At 44.9% G+C, this 19,325-nt stretch overlaps 1 protein-coding gene across 2 annotated transcripts in view; it reads left to right on the top strand.

Moving 5' to 3' along the window:
• Positions 1-19,325, top strand: part of LOC137455036 (synaptotagmin-1) — a 535,786-nt gene that overhangs the window by 189,881 nt on the left and 326,580 nt on the right. The gene's annotated exons all lie outside the window — the stretch shown is intronic.

Raw genomic sequence — 19,325 nt, 5'->3', positions numbered from 1 at the left:
GCTTTAATCAGTACTTACCTTTAGTTTATAATTCTTAATCTCTTTCCACAAACCTCTTTTAAAGAGGTTAGCTTTGAATAGACGTCTTGCTAATTTCTGTGAGGTGTATTCCAGCCTACATTTCCTTAGAGAACTGTCACAGTTCTGTCTCAGTTCTACTGTTCTGCCACTGGTCCTGTAGTGACTTACACTTTGATTAGGAGCTAGGAAGAAGTTCTTCATAGAAAGAGTGATTGGCCATTGGAATGGGCTGCCCAGGGAGGTGGTGGAGTCATCATCCATGGAAGTGTTGAGGAAGAGACTTGATGGGGTGCTTGGTGCCGTGGTTTAGTTGATTAGATGGTGTTGGGTGATAGGCTGGACTCAATGATCTCAAAGGTCTTTTCCAACCTGGTCTGGTCTAGTCTATTCTATTCTACTCTACTCTACTCTACTCTACTCTACTCTACTCTACTCTACTCTACTCTACCTCTATTCTATTCTATTCTATTCTATTCTATTCTATTCTATTCTATTCTATTCTATTCTATTCTATTCTATTCTATTCTATTCTATTCTATTCTATTCTATTCTATTCTATTCTATGACTCTTCTCAACTCTGCTATTTGGCATTTGCAGTACATTTAATGAAAAATTATGAAACCCTGGCATTTTCTATTGCAGATCTGTTGGTTGACCCTATCATTCATCTCAATCCATGCAAAATAAACATTCTTCTTTTTAAAATGGAATCAGATTCTCCTGCCTCAAAAGCCTCTATTGTTTGATTAAAAAAGAAAAAATCAAAACCACTAACCAAAAGACCAAAATAGTTTAAAAAAAAGAACATTTTTGATCATAGAATTATAGAATCATAGAATGGTCCAGGCCAGAAGGGACCTCCGAATCCAATCCAGTCTGACTTCCCTGCAGTCAGCAGGGACACCCCAACTAGATCAGGTTGCCCAGGACCTCATCCAGCCTCATCTTAAATATCTCCAGGGAAGGGGCCTCAACCACCTCCCTGGGCAACCTGTTCCAGTGTTCCCCTACCCTCATAGGAAATAACTTGTTCCTAACATCCAATCTAAATCTGCTCTGCTCTAGTTTGAAGCCATTGCCCCTGGTTCTGTCCCTGCAGGCCTTTGCAAACAGCCTCTCTCCATCCTTCCTGAAGGCTCCCTTCAGGTACTGGCAGGCTGCTATCCGGTTAGCTCTAAAAATTAGTACTGTAATGCATGTGATTACATATAGGTTAAGGTTTGTCTGCCCAGGATGGAGTTGGTGATAGCTGAGGAATGCTATGACTTTTTGCTTTCATGCTCGTGACTTCCGTGTCTATGCCAGCAAATGTGGCAACAAGGATTGGAGCTGCAGGCACAGGTTTTTCAATAGGTATCCAACCTCACCAATTAAGAAGCTTTAGTTAATCCATCACAGGTATAGTACATGAAGGTTAACTCTAAACATTAGAATTTAGGAAGGACATCGAAACACTTGAACATGTCCAGAGAAGAGCAACGAGGCTGGGGAGAGGCCTTGAGCACAAGCCCTGTGAGGAGAGGCTGAGGGAGCTGGGATTGTTTAGCCTGGAGAAATGGAGGCTCAGGGGTGACCTAATTGCTCTCTACAACTGCCTGAAAGGGTGGTTGTAGCCAGGAAGGAGTTGGTCTCTTCTCTCTAGCAACCAGCACTAGAACAAGAGGACACAGTCTCAAGCTGCGCCAGGGGAAGTTTAGGCTGGAGGTGAGGAGAAAGTTCTTCACTGAGAGAGTCATTCGTCATTGGAATGTGCTGCCCAGGGAGGTGGTAGAGTCACCATCCCTGGAGGTGTTCAAGAGGGGATTCGATGTGGCACTTGGTGCCATGGTCTAGCCATGAGGTCTGTGGTAATGGGTTGGACTTGATGATCTTTGAGGTCTCTTCCAACCTTTGTGATACTGTGATACTGTGATTACTACTGTGATACACATGGTTACATAACAGGTTGAGGTGACTCCCCACTATGGAGTTGGTGATAGCTGAGGAGTATTATTTGGCAGTTTTGGATCCTCTCCAAGTATGAATTTCTTCTTCAGTGATGATTTTGTTTTCTTCTTTCAAAGTTCTGCAGTAGATCTTGTTTTTAAGATGTATATCCATCATGAATATCACATTTTGACAACTTTTCTTATGTAAATGAAAATTCAGGAGGTTTATTCAGAAATGAGAAAAGCTGTATCTTAGACTTAGTGGATAACAAGTTCTCCATAGAACAGCAATGTATCCTTGTGGCCAAGAGGGCCAATGGGATCCATTAAGAGGAGTGTGTCCAGCAGATCCAGGGAGGTTCTGCTCCCCCTCTACTCTGCCCTAGTGAGACCTCACCTGGAGTATTGCATCCAGTTCTGGGCTCCCCAGAGGGACAGGGATCCGCTGGAGAGAGTCCAACGGAGGGCTACAAGGATGATGAAGGGACTGCAGCACTGCCTGGGGTGGAGAGGCTGAGAGCCCTGGGGCTCTTCAGTCTGAAGAGGAGAAGGCTGAGACGGGATCTGATCAGTTTCTGTCAATATCTGAGGGCTGGGGGTCAAGAGGGAGGGGACAGGCTCTGCTCACTTGCACCCTGGGATACGACAAGGGGCAATGGATAGAAACTACAGCACAGGAGGTTCCACATCAACATGAAGAGGAACTTCTTCACTGTGAGGCTCCCAGAGCACTGGAACAGGCTGCCCAGAGAGGTTGTGGAGTTTCCTTCTCTGGAGGCTTTCATGCCTCATCGGGATGTGTTCCTGTCTGACATGTGCTGGATTCTATGGTCATGCTCTGACAGGGAGTTTGGATTCAATGACCTTCATAGGTCCCTTCCAACCCCTAACATCCTATGAGCCTGTGACCTTTTTACAAGGATTTAAATGACTAACATACTGACATTTACCACTGAAAATGCAAACAGAATAGAGAAATGATAGAAAATTCACTTATTACCCATGTATACAATAGTGATTTGCGAAGCCATTGCCAAAGGTGGCAGGTAAAAATTACGAAGTTCATCTGCTGCATGATATCTGAAATGCAAGAAAATAGGCACTGTGGAGTTTCTCTTGAAATCCTTTTGAAAGCAGAAAATGATAAAATAAGTATAATTGGAAACAAAAACATGTGTTGTTGCATTAGGATTTTCAGATGGGTGGGGATATACTTGAGAATGGACAGAAATTAAGAGTGTTTAGGAGAGGCCAGGAATGTATTGAATGTATTAAGACTGCATCTGCTGTGTTCTGCTGCTGCACTACCTTTGGGTTTGTATTGCAAGCACAGGAGGCAGAGAGGTCACTTTGCTCTGAGAGAAGCCTCTTCATGAGGACTCTGACAGCGATGTTGGCATTTTAATAGTTTACCCTTCAGGTGGTGGAGTCAACATCCCTGGAGGTGTGCGGTGGGTCAAAATTACCCCCAAAATAAAATTGCCCACCCAACCCAGCTGGAAGCAAATGAAGCTATGTTTAGAAACAAAAGTAATATCTAGAAATATGAAATTCAACTAATATGTGCAAAATATGCAATATATATGTATAATTACAATTTGTAAACAACACAAGAACCCCCCCTGGAAAAATCCAGGGGCTACCAATAGCTTCCTCCTCTAGCCCCCGCCACCCCCACGAACCGGACAAGGGAAAGATGAAGAGGATAAAAGCAGAGAGTAACTTGTTAGTACTTAGCCACAACAAAGAAACGCAGCTATGGTCAGAAAGCCAGCAGAAGCAACTAGCTAGTATCTGTTAAACAGGTGAGAAGGAGAAAGAGTTAGCTTATACAACCAACTTTATGTTAGTTACAGTATCACAGTATCGCCAAGGTTAGAAGAGACCTCAAAGATCATCAAGTCCAACCTGTCACCACAGACTTCATGACTAGACCATGGCACCAAGTGCCATGTCCAATCCCCTCTTGAACACCTCCAGGGATGGTGACTCCACCACCTCCCTAGGCAGCACATTCCAATGATGAACGACTCTCTCAGTGAAGAACTTTCTCCTCACCTCCAGCCTAAACCTCCCCTGGCGCAGCTTGAGACTGTGTCCCCTTGCTCTGGTGCTGGTTGCTTGAGAGAAGAGACCAACCCCTTCCTGGCTACAACCACCTTTCAGGTAGTTGTAGAGAGCAATTAGGTCACCCCTGAGCCTCCTCTTCTCCAGGCTAAACAACCCCAGCTCCCTCAGCCTCTCCTCACAGGGATGTGCTCAAGGCCTCTCCCCAGCCTTGTTGCCTTTCTCTGGACATGTTCAAGTGTCTCGATGTCCTTCTTAAATTGAGGGACCCAGAACTGGACACAGTACTTAAGGTTTGGCCTAACCAATGCAGAGTACAGGGGCACAATGACTTCCCTGCTCCTGCTGACCACACTATTCCTAATGCAGGCCAGGATGCCATTGACCTTCTTAGCCACCTGGGCACACTTCTGGCTCATGTTCAGGCAGCTGTCAATCAGCACCCCCAGATCCCTCTCTGTTTGGCAGCTCTCCAGCCACTCCGACCCCAGCCTGTAGCTCTGCATGGGGTTGCCATGGCCAAAGTGCAGCACTCGGCACTTGGATTTGTTGAATGCCATCCCATTGGACTCCACCCATCTGTCCAGTCAGTCGAGGTCCCTCTGCAGAGCCCTTCGACTCTCTAACTGACCAACATCTGCTCCTAACTTGGTGTCATTTGCAAATTTGCTGATGACTGACTCAATCCCCTCATCCAGATCATCAATGAAGATATTAAAGAGGATGGGGCCCAGCACTGATCCCGCGTTAGTTACCAGACCAATGGGATTATTTAGGCCATATCATTATTTTCCCTCTACATTCAGTGGTAATTTATGTACATTCTGCCACTTTCTACTTAAGATCTGTGGAAAAATTTTCTAGGCATCAGCCTAAAACTGCCACGAGGTGTTTGAGAAATGTGTGGTCATGGGACATCAGGGTTTAATGGCCATGGTAGTGTTAGGTTGATGGCTGGACTCGATGATCTTGGAGGTCTTTGCCAACCAAAACACTTCTATGATTTTGTAGTTTCATGCTGGTGACTTCTGTGACTGCACTAGCAAATATGGCAACAAGGATTGGAGCTGAAGGCACAGGTTTTTCAGCATGTATCCAATGTCACCAATTATGAAGCCTTAGTTAATCCATTAAAGATACTGAGATTCTGGTTTGTTTTTTTTCCATGACCTGTGTCTTTTTCTCATGACTGCCCATTTCCCAGGACTGCTTCAGGTCCTCCAAAATCTCAAATTCTAGAAGTGTTATTTTATTGAAAGGTGAGGTTTTCACAGTCCAATGGATCTGGGAGCTGGACCTTCCAAGGATAACTCCCAAACATTTATTGCAAAGTCTGGCAATACTGTGTAAAATGTATGATAGCCTGGAGGTCTCTGATAGTATTGTACAACAGTACACTTTGATCTTTCACGTAATAGTCTCCCAATACCTTTTCATTTCTAACAGAAATAGTGCTCAGGCCACTCTTATACCATAAACCTGTTTCACTCACCCTTATAAGTTGTAATGCCAAGTGACAACATTTGTTTTAGGAAGAAGGATAAGAAAAAAAGGAGTGGAATGTCCTTTAGACTGTGGAACTTTAACCATTTCTGATGGGATTTGCCCTTAGAAGCAGAGAATCATAGAATTGTCAGGGTTGGAAGGGACCTCAAGGATCATCCAGTTCCAAATACCCTGCCATGGGCAGGGACCCCTCACACTAGATCGGGTTGCTCACAGCCACATCTAGCCTGGCCTATTCCAAACCTCCAGGGATGAGGCTTCTGCCACCTCCCTGGGCAAACTGTGCCAGTGTCGCACCACCCTCATGGGGAAGAACTTCTTCCTAACATCCAATCTCAATCTACCCATTTCTGTGTTTGTTTTTGTTTCCATTCCCCCTAGTCCTATCATTACCTGACACCCTAAAAAGTCCTTTCCCAGCTTTATTGTAGGCCCCCTTAAGATACTGGCTGGCCATAATAAGGTCTCCTGGGAGCCTTCTCTTCTCCAGACTGAACAGCCCCAACTCTCTCAGTCTGTCCTCATAGGATGTCACATAGCATGTCTCACTGTTTGAATCTTTCAGGTTGAATGAAATGCTGAACACCACCACGGTTTATTTAAAAGTCTGTTTTTTTAATTCAGGAATAATAATTTGATGTACTTTAAACTGCACTAAACCACTGGTTAATAAACCACTAGCTATTAAACTGTTAATAGTTTATCCTGCAGGTAACAGTGCTTCCTTTGGGAGAGTTGTCATCTGTTAGGTAAATATGTGTTTAGGGAGGTTTTAAAATGTGAATTGCATTTAAACTTTATAATTATGTACTTACACAGTTCTTAAGGACAGTAGAATCAGTAGCTTTATATTTGTGAAGCCATGTGCTCCTTAAAAAGATCTAAATATTTGCAATACACAGCTATGCTTAGGCTGGAGGTTAGGAAGAAGTTCTACACAGAGAGAGTGATTGCCCATTGGAATGGGCTGCCCAGGGGGGTGGTGGAGTCACCATCATTGGAGGTGTTCAGGAGGAGACTTGATAGGGTGCTTGGTGCCATGGTTTAGTTGATTAGGTGGGGTTGGATGATAGGTTGGACGCGATGATCTTGAAGGTCTCTTCCAATCTGGTCTGGCCTATTCTATTCTATTCTATTCTATTCTATTCTATTCTATTCTATTCTAGAATCTCAGTTGCTAAACTACCTTGTTTGTATTTTCTCTGAAATTTGACTGTTTGCAGCATCAGTGTCTGGAGCTGTCCCAGTTTGAGCTGAGTGCCATTAAAAAGGAAACACAAAGCAACCTCCAGCAGGTACAGAGTGTCCAGGAGGTGTCCCAGGAGGTGTAATCTTTGTATTCCCTCCCATAAATCCTGCAGCTCTATCAGTCTGACTGAAAAGTTACTGTCTTTCTCTTTCTTCTTTTCTCCTCCCTGAACACAGTGAGCTTCCTTATCTGGTATGGGGGAAGGATGGTTCCGATTTTATCTGTGGCATTCAAGGCTTGACTGATTTTTGCAGCACAATATTGGCCTGCTTGGCCCTAGCCCCAGGGACTAAGGAGAGGCAGTTTCAGATGTGGCCAGCCGGAATCAAGCCTAGCAGTGGGACGGGGGGTGGGAAGAAAGAGCCCTGGGGCATATGCTGAACCCCCAGGAAGCCTCATCCCTGAAGCTTTTGAAGGCCTGGGTGGATGTGGTTCTGAGCAACATGATGTAGTGTGAGTTGTCCCTGCCCGTGTCAGGGGGGTTTGGAACTGGATGATCCTTGAGGTCCCTTCCAACCCAGCCAATTCTATGGTTAAATTTTGGTTTACAGCTGGAAGAGTGCTTGTGTAGACCAACAACAGAGGGAAAAAAAAAAAAAAAGACAAAAATAAAAGTTAAAAGGAATTAAAAAAAGGTGAACGAATCAAATACATTCAGATCTCTGAGACTGAGTTTTTCCAAGAATATGTTAGTGAACATAAGCAATTTGTGTAAGCCCTTTGGAGGAACTTTCCTTTTAAAAATAGATTTGGTGGCACGGAACAACTTTCCAGGGGGATTGGAATTCAGTCCTGTGGTGAAATTGGTGCCATTGTTACTGGCATTAAAAGAGTAAGCTTATACCATCCCAATATTGGGAAGATCTTGAGGAGCCATAGGACTATGTACTGCTGTCACTTACCACTATTCTTTCAGACTCTGAGACTGTTCTGATTAGTGACTTGTCCAGCACTGCATGCTTCTTAGAAGGTGCTGGTGTGTTTGTCTGTTTGATAAATGTGTTTATCAGTCATAGGATCATAGAATCAGCCAGGTTGGAAAAGACCTCAGAGATCATCAAGTCCAACCTATTACCTGGAGAAGAGGAGGCTCAGGGGAGACCTTATTGCCATCTACAACTACATGAAGGGAGGTTGTAGCCAGGTGGGAGTTAGTCTCTTCTCCTAGGCAACCTGTGACAGAAGGAAAGGACACAGTCTCAAGATGCACCAGGGGAGGTTTAGGCTGGATGTAGGAAGAAGTTATTCATAGAAAGAGAGATTGGCCATTGGAATGTGCTGCCCAGGGAGGTGGTGGAGTCACCATCACTGGAGATGTTTAGGAAGAGACTGGATGGGGCTCTTGGTGCCATGGTTTAGTTGATTAGGTAGTGTTGGGTGATAGGTTGGAGTCGATGATCTCAAAGGTCTTTTCCAACCTGGTTAATTCTAATTCTAATTCTAATTCTAATTCTAATTCTAATTCTAATTCTAATTCTAATTCTATTTCTAATTCTAATTCTAATTCCAAACACCTCATGACAACTAAACTTTTGTTATAATCTTTTGATGAATAACAAAAGAAAATCATTATATCTGTTGTCAACTAACTATAGCTTTAAAAAAATATAATAAATAAAATAAAATAAAATAAAATAAAATAAAATAAAATAAAATAAAATAAAATAAAATAAAATAAAGCTAAAGCTTACTTGGTGTTTCCTAATCTTGACAATTCCTCTACAACACTATCAACAAATCCCAGAAACATTAAACAGAATTTCTTGCTGCCTTTATTACCAATGTGATCTCTCCCTTCTTGCTCTGTTAATTCTTCTGGGGAAAAGAAAACCCACACCCAGACTTCACAAGCTTGACTAATAAAATGGAGCTAGAGGGGAGAGAAAAGCTCTGATATCATTTTCCTAATCTACTGCATATTACTATGACATCTAGCTCTACATTATTTTTATGAGTCTCATTTTCTTCAGTTTTCATTTATATTTCCATGTTTCTCCCTTTCCTTTACTACTGCCTTATTGGCATTTCTACCTGCATCTTTCTTTGCTTTCTAGAGCTACCTTGACCATGATCTTCTGGGAAAGATCCTTCATCCCCCAGTGTCGCCTCAGTGCCAGTTTTGTAGTTTCCATAGTCTGTGATCTTCTTCGTAGCACTGCTTTCAAAAGGATAACCACTGGGATAAAATATGACTTCTCTCACTTACAGATGCAGGAGCACTCTAACTAGGTTGTGATTGAGCCTGGAAAGAGGGGCTAAAGCTGGGATGGTTTTCTGCCTCCTTATGCACAGAAGTCTTACTGTCATACTACAGAAGAATGAAGGAACTTGGAGTTTGTACCTTGTTACAGTTTGAAGGGGGAACTTTAGCCTGGTCTCTGACTGCAAGGATTGAAAGTAATAATTAACAAAATAAATTGCCATTGGATACAAAAGAAAAACAATGCTAAGGTCTATAGAATTCATGGGCTTGCTAATGGGGATATAAAGTAGAGGCATAAACAGTTCTTGCTCTCTTTTCTTCTTCTGTTGCTTCTTCTTGCAACTTCTCTCTCTCTTCCATGGCCTTGTCAGGGGATCTCTGTTTTGACTACTGTTTGAGGTAACAGGAAGGAGGGAGGGAGTGGGAGAGAACGTCTTCCTGACAGCTGGTCTGCAGAGCTAGCAGAAGGAGCCAGGGAGCTGCACAGTTTCCCTATGTTCCATGAGGCGGTAGTTGGAACTCTCCTTAGCAGCTTGGATCCCCACAAGTCCATGGGACCAGATGGGATTCATCCTAGGGTGCTGAGAGAGCTGGCAGATGAGCTGGCCAAGCCACTCTCCATAATTTTCCAGCAGTCCTGGCTCACTGGCGAGGTCCCAGAGGACTGGAAGCTGGCCAACGTGGTGCCCATCCATAAGAAGGGCCGGTTGGATGAGCCAGGGAATTACAGGCCTGTCAGCCTGACCTCAGTGCCAGGCAAGATCATGGAACAGGTCATCCTGAGTTCAATAACACAACACTTACAGGATGGCCAAGGGATCAGGCCTAGCCAGCATGGATTTAGGAAGGGCAGGTCCTGCCTGACCAACCTGATCTCCTTCTATGATCAGGTGACCCGCCTGGTGGATGTGGGGAGGCCTGTTGATGTAGTCTACCTGGACCTCAGCAAGGCCTTTGACACCGTCCCCCATAGCAAACTGCTGGCCAAGCTGTCAGCCCATGGCTTGGACGGGAGCACACTGTGATGGGTTAGGAACTGGCTGGAGGGCCGAGCCCAGAGAGTGGTGGTGAATGGTGCCACATCCAGCTGGCAACCAGTCACTAGTGGTGTGCCCCAAGGATCAGTGCTGGGCCCTGTGCTCTTTAACATCTTTATTGATGATCTGGATGAGGGCATTGAGTCCATCATCAGTAAATTTGCTGACGACACCAAGCTGGGGGCAAGAGTTGATCTGCTGGAGGGTAGAGAGGCTCTGCAGAGAGACCTGGACAGGCTGGACAGATGGGCAGAATCCAACGGCATGAGATTTAACACATCCAAATGCCGGGTTCTGCACATTGGCCACAACAACCCCATGCAGTGCTACAGGCTGGGGTCAGAGTGGCTAGAGAGCAGCCAGGCAGAGAGGGATCTGGGGGTGCTGGTTGATGGTAGGCTTAACATGAGCCTGCAGTGTGCCCAGGCAGCCAAGAGGGCCAATGGCATCCTGGCCTGCATCAAGAACAGTGTGGCCAGCAGGAGCAGGGAGGTCATTCTGCCCCTGTACACTGCACTGGTTAGGCCACACCTCGAGTACTGTGTCCAGTTCTGGGCCCCTCAGTTTAGGAAGGATGTTGACTTGCTGGAACGAGTCCAGAGAAGAGCAACAAAGTTGGTGAGGGGTTTGGAACACAAGCCCTATGAGGAGAGGCTGAGGGAGCTGGGGCTGCTTAGCCTGGAGAAGAGGAGACTTAGGGGTGACCTTATCACTCTCTACAACTACCTGAAGGGAGGTTGTAGACAGGCTGATGATGGTCTCTTCTCCCAGGCACCCAGTACCAGAACAAGAGGACACAGTCTCAAGCTGCGCCAGGGGAGGTTCAGGTTGGATGTTAGGAAGAAGTTCTATACAGAAAGAGTGATTGCGCTATGGAACGGGTTGCCCGGGGAGGTGGTGGAGTCGCCGTCATTGAAGGTGTTCAGAAGGAGACTTGACGGGGTGCTTGGTGCCATGGGTTAGCTGTTTGGGTGGGTTGGATTGGTTGATGGGTTGGACACGATGATCTTGAAGGTCTCTTCCAACCTGGTTTGGTTTATTCTAATAAAGAAGGGAAATAGTCCCCCTGGATCAATCCAAGGGGATCTGAGGAGCTTCTGTGTTGTTTATGAATTATAAACATATCTATACTGCACACCTATTGTGTATTTGGTACATAGTCATTGCATTGCATATTTCAAGACTGTAGTTTGCTTGTAAATAGAGCTTCATTTGCTGCCATCCCAAAGTGAGCTGCTCTGGCAGTGTTATTTTGGAGGTAGTTCTCCAAACTGGGATAATTTCAACCCACCACATACCTATTCCCTCTATGCTTCTTTCCCTGACATAAACTCAGAGCTCTTTGGGTATCTCTTTATCACAGTCAGCAAACTGTGGTTTTATAGTTTTTTTGCTTTTACCTTTTCTTCCTTTTCTACATGCTATGGGCATGGGGCTATGAGATTGCATTGCTTCATATGTAACACACCAGATTTACTTGTACAAAACACATGAACAATTCATCCCTGTTCCCTTTTCCTAGTTGTTAGCACCATAACTTCAGCATATTATGCGTCCTCCAAATTATCTGGCCAAAGCACACCATGGCTGCCTATTTGAAGAGCTTCTGTTTTCTGCTGATTAGATACTTTACTCAGAGCTCAAAACCTACATGTTTGTATTTCTTCTTGTGTGCATGTGTGTGTGTATGGGTTCTCTTGCTTTTGTTGTGCCTCCCATGCTTTCTTTCTGTTTTACTGGAACATTTTGTCCAAATGGCTTTCTCCCAGATCTGAAATGCCAGTGTTGAATTGAAAGAGATCAACCATAGAATCATAGAATCAGTCAGGGTTGGAAGGGACCACAAGGATCATCTAGTTCCAACCCCCCTGCCATGGGCAGGGCCACCCCACACTAGATCAGCCTGGCCAGAGCCTCATCCAGCCTGGGCTTAAACACATCCAGGGACAGGGCCTCAACCACCTCCCTGGACAACCCATGCCAGGGCTTCACCACTCTCATGGTGAAGAACTTCTTCCTCACATCCAGCCTGAATCTCCCCACCTCCAGCTTCATTCCATTCCCCCTAGTCCTATCACTACCTGAGATCCTGAGAAGTCCCTCCCCAGCCTTCCTGTAGGCCCCCTTCAGATACTGGAAGGCCACAATTAGGTCACCTGGGAGCCTTCTCTTGTCCAGACTGAACAGCCCCAATTCCTTCAGTCTGTCCTCATAGGAGAGGTGCTCCAGCCCTCTCATCATCCTTGTGGCCCTTCTCTGGGCACCTTCCAGCACCTCCATATCCCTCTTGTAATAGGGGCTCCAGAACTGGAGGCAGTACTCCAGGTGGGGTCTCACCAGAGCTGAGTAGAGGGGGAGGATCACCTCCCTTGACCTGCTGGCCACACTTCTCTTGATGCAGCCCAGGATCTGATTTGCTTTCCAGGCTGCAAGTGCACACTGAGAGCTCATGTTGAGCTTCTTGTCCACCAGCACCCCCAAGTCTCTCTCCTCAGGGCTGCTTTCCAGCCAGTCACTGCCCAGCCTGGATTTGTGCCTGGGATTGCCTTGACCCAGATGCAGGATCCTGCACTTGGTCTTATTGAACCAGAAGCTCTGAAAAAATTATTCATTTTTACAGCTGTGGTGGGTTGGAACTACCCCCACCCCCCAAAAAGAAAAAAATAATAAAATTGGGAGAATTACCCCCAAAATTAATCACCAGACCAGCTCAGTTGGTTTGGAAGCAGAATGAAGCTATATTTACAAAGCAAGTAAAATCTATAAATATAAAATGCAATGAATAAGTAAGAAAAAAAGATTACAGATATTTACAATTCAGCAAAACACAGATACAAGGATCCCCTTGTACAGGGTCACCCCCCTGGATGGTCCAAGGGGGAATTGTTCACAACCCCCTTCCCGCCTCCCTCCTTCCCAGTACCTCACACAGAAGTCAGAATATAGATTATCCAGACGAGGCCATGGGAGGGGGAGAGAGAAGTTGCAGGCAGAAGCAACAGAAGGAGAGAAAAAGAGGGAGAACTCTCTGTGCAACCAAGTGTAAGCTATTCAATGAAGGCATGGAATGATATAGACCTATCAGTCACTATCATTCCATTTCCAATGGTAATTTATTTGCCTTTATTACTCTAAGTCTTTGCAGTTAGGAACTAAGCTAAAGTTCCCCTTTCCCACCGTATCAGCAGCAAAACTGAACTTTATGATTCTTAATTAGGCTTGTGCAAAGGAGTCTTTAAGTTTTAGCATATGAAACCACAAATGTTAGGATAAGATTATGAAATCTGGAGGGACTGAGTGATCTGCTTGTTTCGACAGGCTAAATAAAGCTTTATTATATGAATCCTAGTTGTCCTTTTATTTGTTGAAACATACCAGGTTTACAGCATCTCTTCAATGTTAGCTTGCCAGGAGCAGTGCCTTCAAAGTGCAGCTATCAGTCAGCAGAAAGTAAATATGGCTGGCTAAGCAAGTTGCTGTTTTTCATAGCCAGCACATCCATTTTTGTGCAGTATCAATAGAAGGGTGTTTTAAATTGTAGAATTGTTACGGTTGGAAGGGACCTCAAGGATCGTCCACATCAGGTTGCTCACAGCCATATCCAGCCTGGCTTTCAAAACCTCCAGAGATGAGGCCTCTACCATCTCCCTGGGCAACCTGTTCCAGGTGTCTCACCACCCTCATGGGGAAGAACTTCTTCCTAACATCCAATCTGAATCTACCCATTTCTAATTTTACAGTATCACTCAGTATCACCAAGGTTGGAAGAGACCTCAAAGATCATCAAGTCCAACCTGTCACCACAGACCTCATGACTAGACCATGGCACGAAGTGCCACATCCAATCCCTTGTTGAACCCCTCCAGGGATGGTGATTCCACCACCTCCCTGGGCAGCACATTCCAATGGCTCTCAGTGAAGAACTTTCTCCTCACTGCCAGACTAAACTTCCCCTGACACAGCTTGAGACTGTGTCCTCTTGTTCTGGTGCTGGTTGCCTGGGAGAAAAGACCAACCCCTTCCTGGCTACAACCTCCCTTCAGGTAGTTGTAGAGAGCAATGAGGTCGCCCCTGAGCCTCCTTTTCTCCAGGATAAACAACCCCAGCTCCCTCAGCCTCTCCTCACAGGGCTGTGCTCAAGGCCTCTCCCCAGCCTCATTGCCCTTCTCTGGACACGTTCAAGTCTCAATGTCCTTCCTAAACTGAGGGGCCCAGATCTGGACACAGTACTTAAGGTGTGGCCTAACCAGTGCAGAGTAAAGGGGCACAATGACTTCCCTGCTCCTGCTGGCTCCCTGCTCCATTCCCCGCAGTCCTGTCACTCCCTGACACCCTAAAAATGTGTACAGGGTTCAGTAAACTGCTTAACAGTCTGTGTTCACTGACTAATAAACTGATTTTGTGACTTAATGTATTGGTCAGAAAAAGGAGAAAGAGACAGGTCATGAGTTACAGATTATCATGAACTGCATGGTACAAGGAAAGCAGTCACCTGTAGAGCTGTGTGACAGTTGTGAATCATTGCTGCTTAAAGCCATTGAGGCTAGAATGCCTTCTCTGGGGTCTCTCTGTAAAGCTGATCACTGAGGTATGAGCAAAGACATTACTATAGTGTTCAACACTGCTGTGTTGCCAGACTTAATGTGTGGCCTTTGGGAGGTGAATCAGCATACAGCATACCTCTTCCTTGTTTATCCCTGCTTATTCCTAGACATGTATTCTGGTTACCAAAATGGTGCTTCACTAGGTTTTATTCTTTCAGCTTAGGAGTACAATTTAAATGCTGTCACAGCTGCTTTAGTGCAAAGTTTTGACAAGGTAGTTGGACAATTCATTTAATAACTTCAAATTTAGAGATTTAGAATAACCTGAGCTATGTTGGTTGCTTTTATAGTATGGCACAACCTGGATTATGGAGGTCTGGAGATTTGTAGAATCACAGAATTGTTAGGGTTGGAAGGGACCTCAAGGATCATCCAGTTCCAACCCCCCTGCCATGGGCAGAGACACCTCACACTACAGCAGGTTGCTCACAGCCACATCCAGCCTGGCCTTCAAAACCTCCAGACAGGAGGCTTCCACCACCTCCTCAGGAAACCTGTTGCAATGTCTCACCACCCTCATCGTGAAGATAATATTCATATGTAGGTGAATAAGTACAGTAAGTATATTTCATGGGAATAAGCACGAGGAGCAGATAAACCCTGGATTCCACAATTTTAGGTGTCACAAACAATTAAACACCTGATTAATACCCAAGGGAAAAAAAAAAAAACACAAAAAAATCACCAAAAGGAGAAGCCAGGAGATGTCAGAACGTTTATAAATAGAAGCATTCATCACAGAATATGTCTGGTTGGAAAAGATCTCAAAGATCATCCAGTCCAACCCTTGACCCAGCACTGGAGGGTCAACACTGATCATAGAATCGTAGAATCAAAAAGGTTGGAAAAGACCTCAAAGATCATCAAGTCCAACCTGTCACCCAGCACCTCATGACTACTCAACCATGGCACCAAGTGCCACGTCCAGTCCCCTCTTGAACACCTCCAGGGATGGTGACTGCACCACCTCCCTGGGCAGCACATTCCAACGGCTAACAACTCTCTCTGTGAAGAACTTTCTCTTCACCTCCAGCCTAAACTTCCCCTGGTGCAGCTTGAAACTGTGTCCTCTAAACCATGTCCATAAGCACCCGGTCCACAAGGTGCTTGAACACTTCCAGGGCTGGTGGTGGTTCCACCACTTCCCTGGGAAGTTCCAATGTCTGAGAACCCTTTCAGTGAAGAAGTATTTCCTAATATCCACCCTCAACCTCCCCTGGCACAGCTTGTAACCAATTCCCCTAGCTCTGTTGCTTGTCATCAAGGAGAAGAGGCAGTCCCCTCCTCACCCCAGCCTCCTTTCAGATAGTTGTAGAGAACAATGCGGTCTCTCCTCAGCCTCCTCTTCTCTAGACTGAACAACCCCAGCCCCCTCAGGCACTCCTTGTAGGCCAAGTGCTCCAGGCCCTTCATGAGTCTTGTTGCCCTTCTCTGGATATGCTCCTGCACATCAGTGTCTTTCCAATAGTGAGGGGCTCTCACACTGCTAGTTTCAAAGTTCAGTTACCATGTTTGGACTTGGTGTGGTTCCAGCACGCCAAGTGTTCTTTTATTTTTCAAGGACCACAATTTTTTCAGGCCACGTATAGAAATGATTCTGTTCAGAAAATACAGGTATGCTCTACTGGGTCACAAAGGAGGAATCAGGGACTTGCAGTGACAATTCAGAAAAAGAAGGATGAAGGATCACATTTAGCTTTAAACAGAATCTCCATAGTAACTGCATTAATTTAAGATACTCAATAGATGTGTTGTTACCTCTTATGTCTCGGAGTGGGTGGCATTTATTTGGTCACCTAGAGTTTGATGTGATTGATAGCATTGATGTATCTCTGAATGTGCCAGAGAGTGAAATTGAAGAAACAAAGATAAAGCAAAGTAAAATAAGAGTGGCATGGTTTGGCAGTAGCAGTATATGTAAGAAAACAAGTGGCTCAAGAAGGACATTCTGAATATTTATTTATTTAAGGCTGAATATAGGAGATTTTCCATCTGAAAGATGGAAAAAAGGTGTAAGGGAAAAGATATTTGTAATAGGGATGTTAGCTGTATGAGTAAACAAGAGCAGTGGCAGCCTTCAGCTAGAAGAATGAAGATAGAGGTTTTGTCCAAATCCTGGTAAGGTCCTCTAGATGCAATCATGAAAAATTGTCACTGGCTGTTTTTCTCTTGTGGTTGCCTTGACCTCCAGTACATTTCCTGTCAAACTTCTGTCATTTTCACCCAAAATATGAGTAACTGTTTGTTGTTCTCCCAATTTGGGGGCCAGTGGGTGACAAGTGGGGCATGAACCCTGTTGCCACTCTAGCAACAAGATTTCAGAAATGCTGAGGACAGAGAATCTCAGAAGGCCTCTCAGAAGGCTTTTATTGATGTGTTGTAGAATCCCCAACATTACAGAGTCCAGAGTGTCCTTAAGAGAAGAAGTCACAGTATCACAGGACATGAGAGGTTGGAAGGGACCTCCAGAGATCGTTGGGTCCAACCCCCCTTCCAGAGCAGGATCACCCAGGGTAGTCCACACAGGAATGCATCCAGATGGGTTTTGAATGTCTCCAGAGAAGGAGACTCCACAACCCCTCTGGGCAGCCTGTTCCAGTGCTCTGTCGTATAGCAGACAAAGTAGCTAACATAAGTAGAAGTCCCTAGCAGCATCCCTAAACTGAAGCCCTAGCTGAATCCCTAACCAATGTCCCTAGAGAAGCCTTTATCCTTCAATAGAATAGCATAGCATAGCATAGCATAGCATAGCACAGCATAGCACAGCACCGCATAGCACAGCACAGCATAGCATAGCATAGCATAGCATAGCATAGAATTAACCAGGTTGGAAAAGACCTTTGAGATCATCGAGTCCAACCTATCATCCAACACTACTCAATCAACTAAACCATGGCACCAAGCACCCCATCCAGTCTCTTCCTAAACACCTCCAGTGATGGTGACTCCACCACCTCCCTGGCAGCCCATTCCAATGGCCAATCTCTCTTTCTGTGAACATCCATCCTAACATCCATCCTAAACCTCCCCTGGTGCAGCTTGAGACTGTGTCCTCTTGTTCTGGTGCTGGTTGCCTGGAAGAAGAGACCAACCCCCACCTGGCTACAACCTCCCTTCCCTAACCTCCCTTCCTGAGTAACTGCTTAAATTCTCTTTCTTATCAATCACCTAACCAATAAAGTCCAGCTGGGTGTATAAAGTAAAGCTTGCTCCAATCGAAGAGTGCCAACATGTAAGGAGGAATAAAACCTTGCCACGTATATAAACTAAAAGCATTCTTCCAATTAAATGCTCCAATCAAAAGGTGCCAGCATGTAAGGAGGCATAAAATTCTGCCCCATATATAAACTACATGTGTTGTTCCAGTGAAATGAGCCAGCATGTAAGGAGGCTGGTGTCTGCAGTGTAGTGTTCTTGGCACACATGGAATGTTATTGTTTTGCTCTTTGCAGCATTCAATCGGTCAGCTAAGGAATCATGCAGGCATCCTGGAGCTACCCTCGGAACAGCAGCTGCAACAACCATTCAGAAAGCTTCACATTTTTCTTCTAAATTGATCCTCCTTTAAAAACAGTAGAAATGCTTGGTGGTGGCAAATGGTGCCTGATTTGTAAGCAGCAGTTATACTCTGAAATGATGTTGAATGCTCTCTTCAGATGTTTTGTTTTTACAGATAGGTGTCCCTGATGTATATTGAGATGTTGTGGTTTAAGCTTTCCTGCTAGCCCAAAATGTAACAGATTTAGGTTGCCTCACCTCTCCTCTTTTTTGTGGTAAGAAAAGCAAATTAGGCAGGAGGAGAAGAGATAGGTAAAACTATGAAAGAACTGTCTTGAATCGCTTTGGAAATGAAAAGGGAAGTTTAACAAAATATAAAAGGCATTTGAGGAAAAGGAAGGTTACAAAGGTAGAAGGAAAAAGGATAAATAAAATTATATACAAAACCAGATGCAGCTGGCAAAGGATTCTCTGGATGTAAGATGGATACCCTTTAGATGCAGTTCCTTAGCGGTCTGCCAGCAAGGCAGGGCAGGAGAAGAGACCAAGGCAGGAAATGGCTCTCCCTTAAAAAGCACTGTGGACAGGAAGTGGGACTGGAATAGACTTTGACCCGGGCGGGAGGGGAGAGGGGCAAGTGTCTCTGCCCATCTGGGCCAGGTTTCTTGGTGCACCTGGGTCTTGGTTCTTCCAACTCACCCATCTCCTGGGCTAGGCTTAACCCAGCACATGAGAATTGTTCACAAATAAAGTGACTAAGTGTGTTTTGGACATGTAGTTTTCCTGCAACATTAATAAAGAACTCTAATTCCCTTGGGGTTTAGGATAACTAATAACAGTCCATGCACATCCCTCAGTTTCAACACCTTTGTGAAGAGTATGCTGAGGCAGCTTGCTATGTAATAAAGTATGTGTATTTCTTTATGTTAGCACTTGGATGTCCATTTATTTTACACAAATACCTTTTCCTTGGTAAGCACAATCTTCTTTTCCTTCTAAGGTGTTTGGATACTGTGGTGGGTTGAAATTTCCCCCCCAACATTAACTTTGCCAGAGCACCTCAGTTGGAAGCAAATTGAAGCTGTATTTACAGGCAAAATTACAATCTACAATGGAATGCAATGAATGTGTGCAAAATATCCAGGATTTACAGTATTTACAGGGATTTACAACTAACAAACAGCACAAGGACCCCCTGGCCAAGGACCAGG

This window comes from Melanerpes formicivorus, unplaced genomic scaffold (genome assembly GCF_026170545.1).
Source record: "Melanerpes formicivorus ecotype bairdi unplaced genomic scaffold, bMelFor1.0.p_v2 SCAF_3, whole genome shotgun sequence".
NCBI lineage: Eukaryota > Metazoa > Chordata > Aves > Piciformes > Picidae > Melanerpes > Melanerpes formicivorus.
Note: the sequence above shows the minus strand (reverse complement) of the source record. Positions and strands in the feature narration are given on the sequence as shown.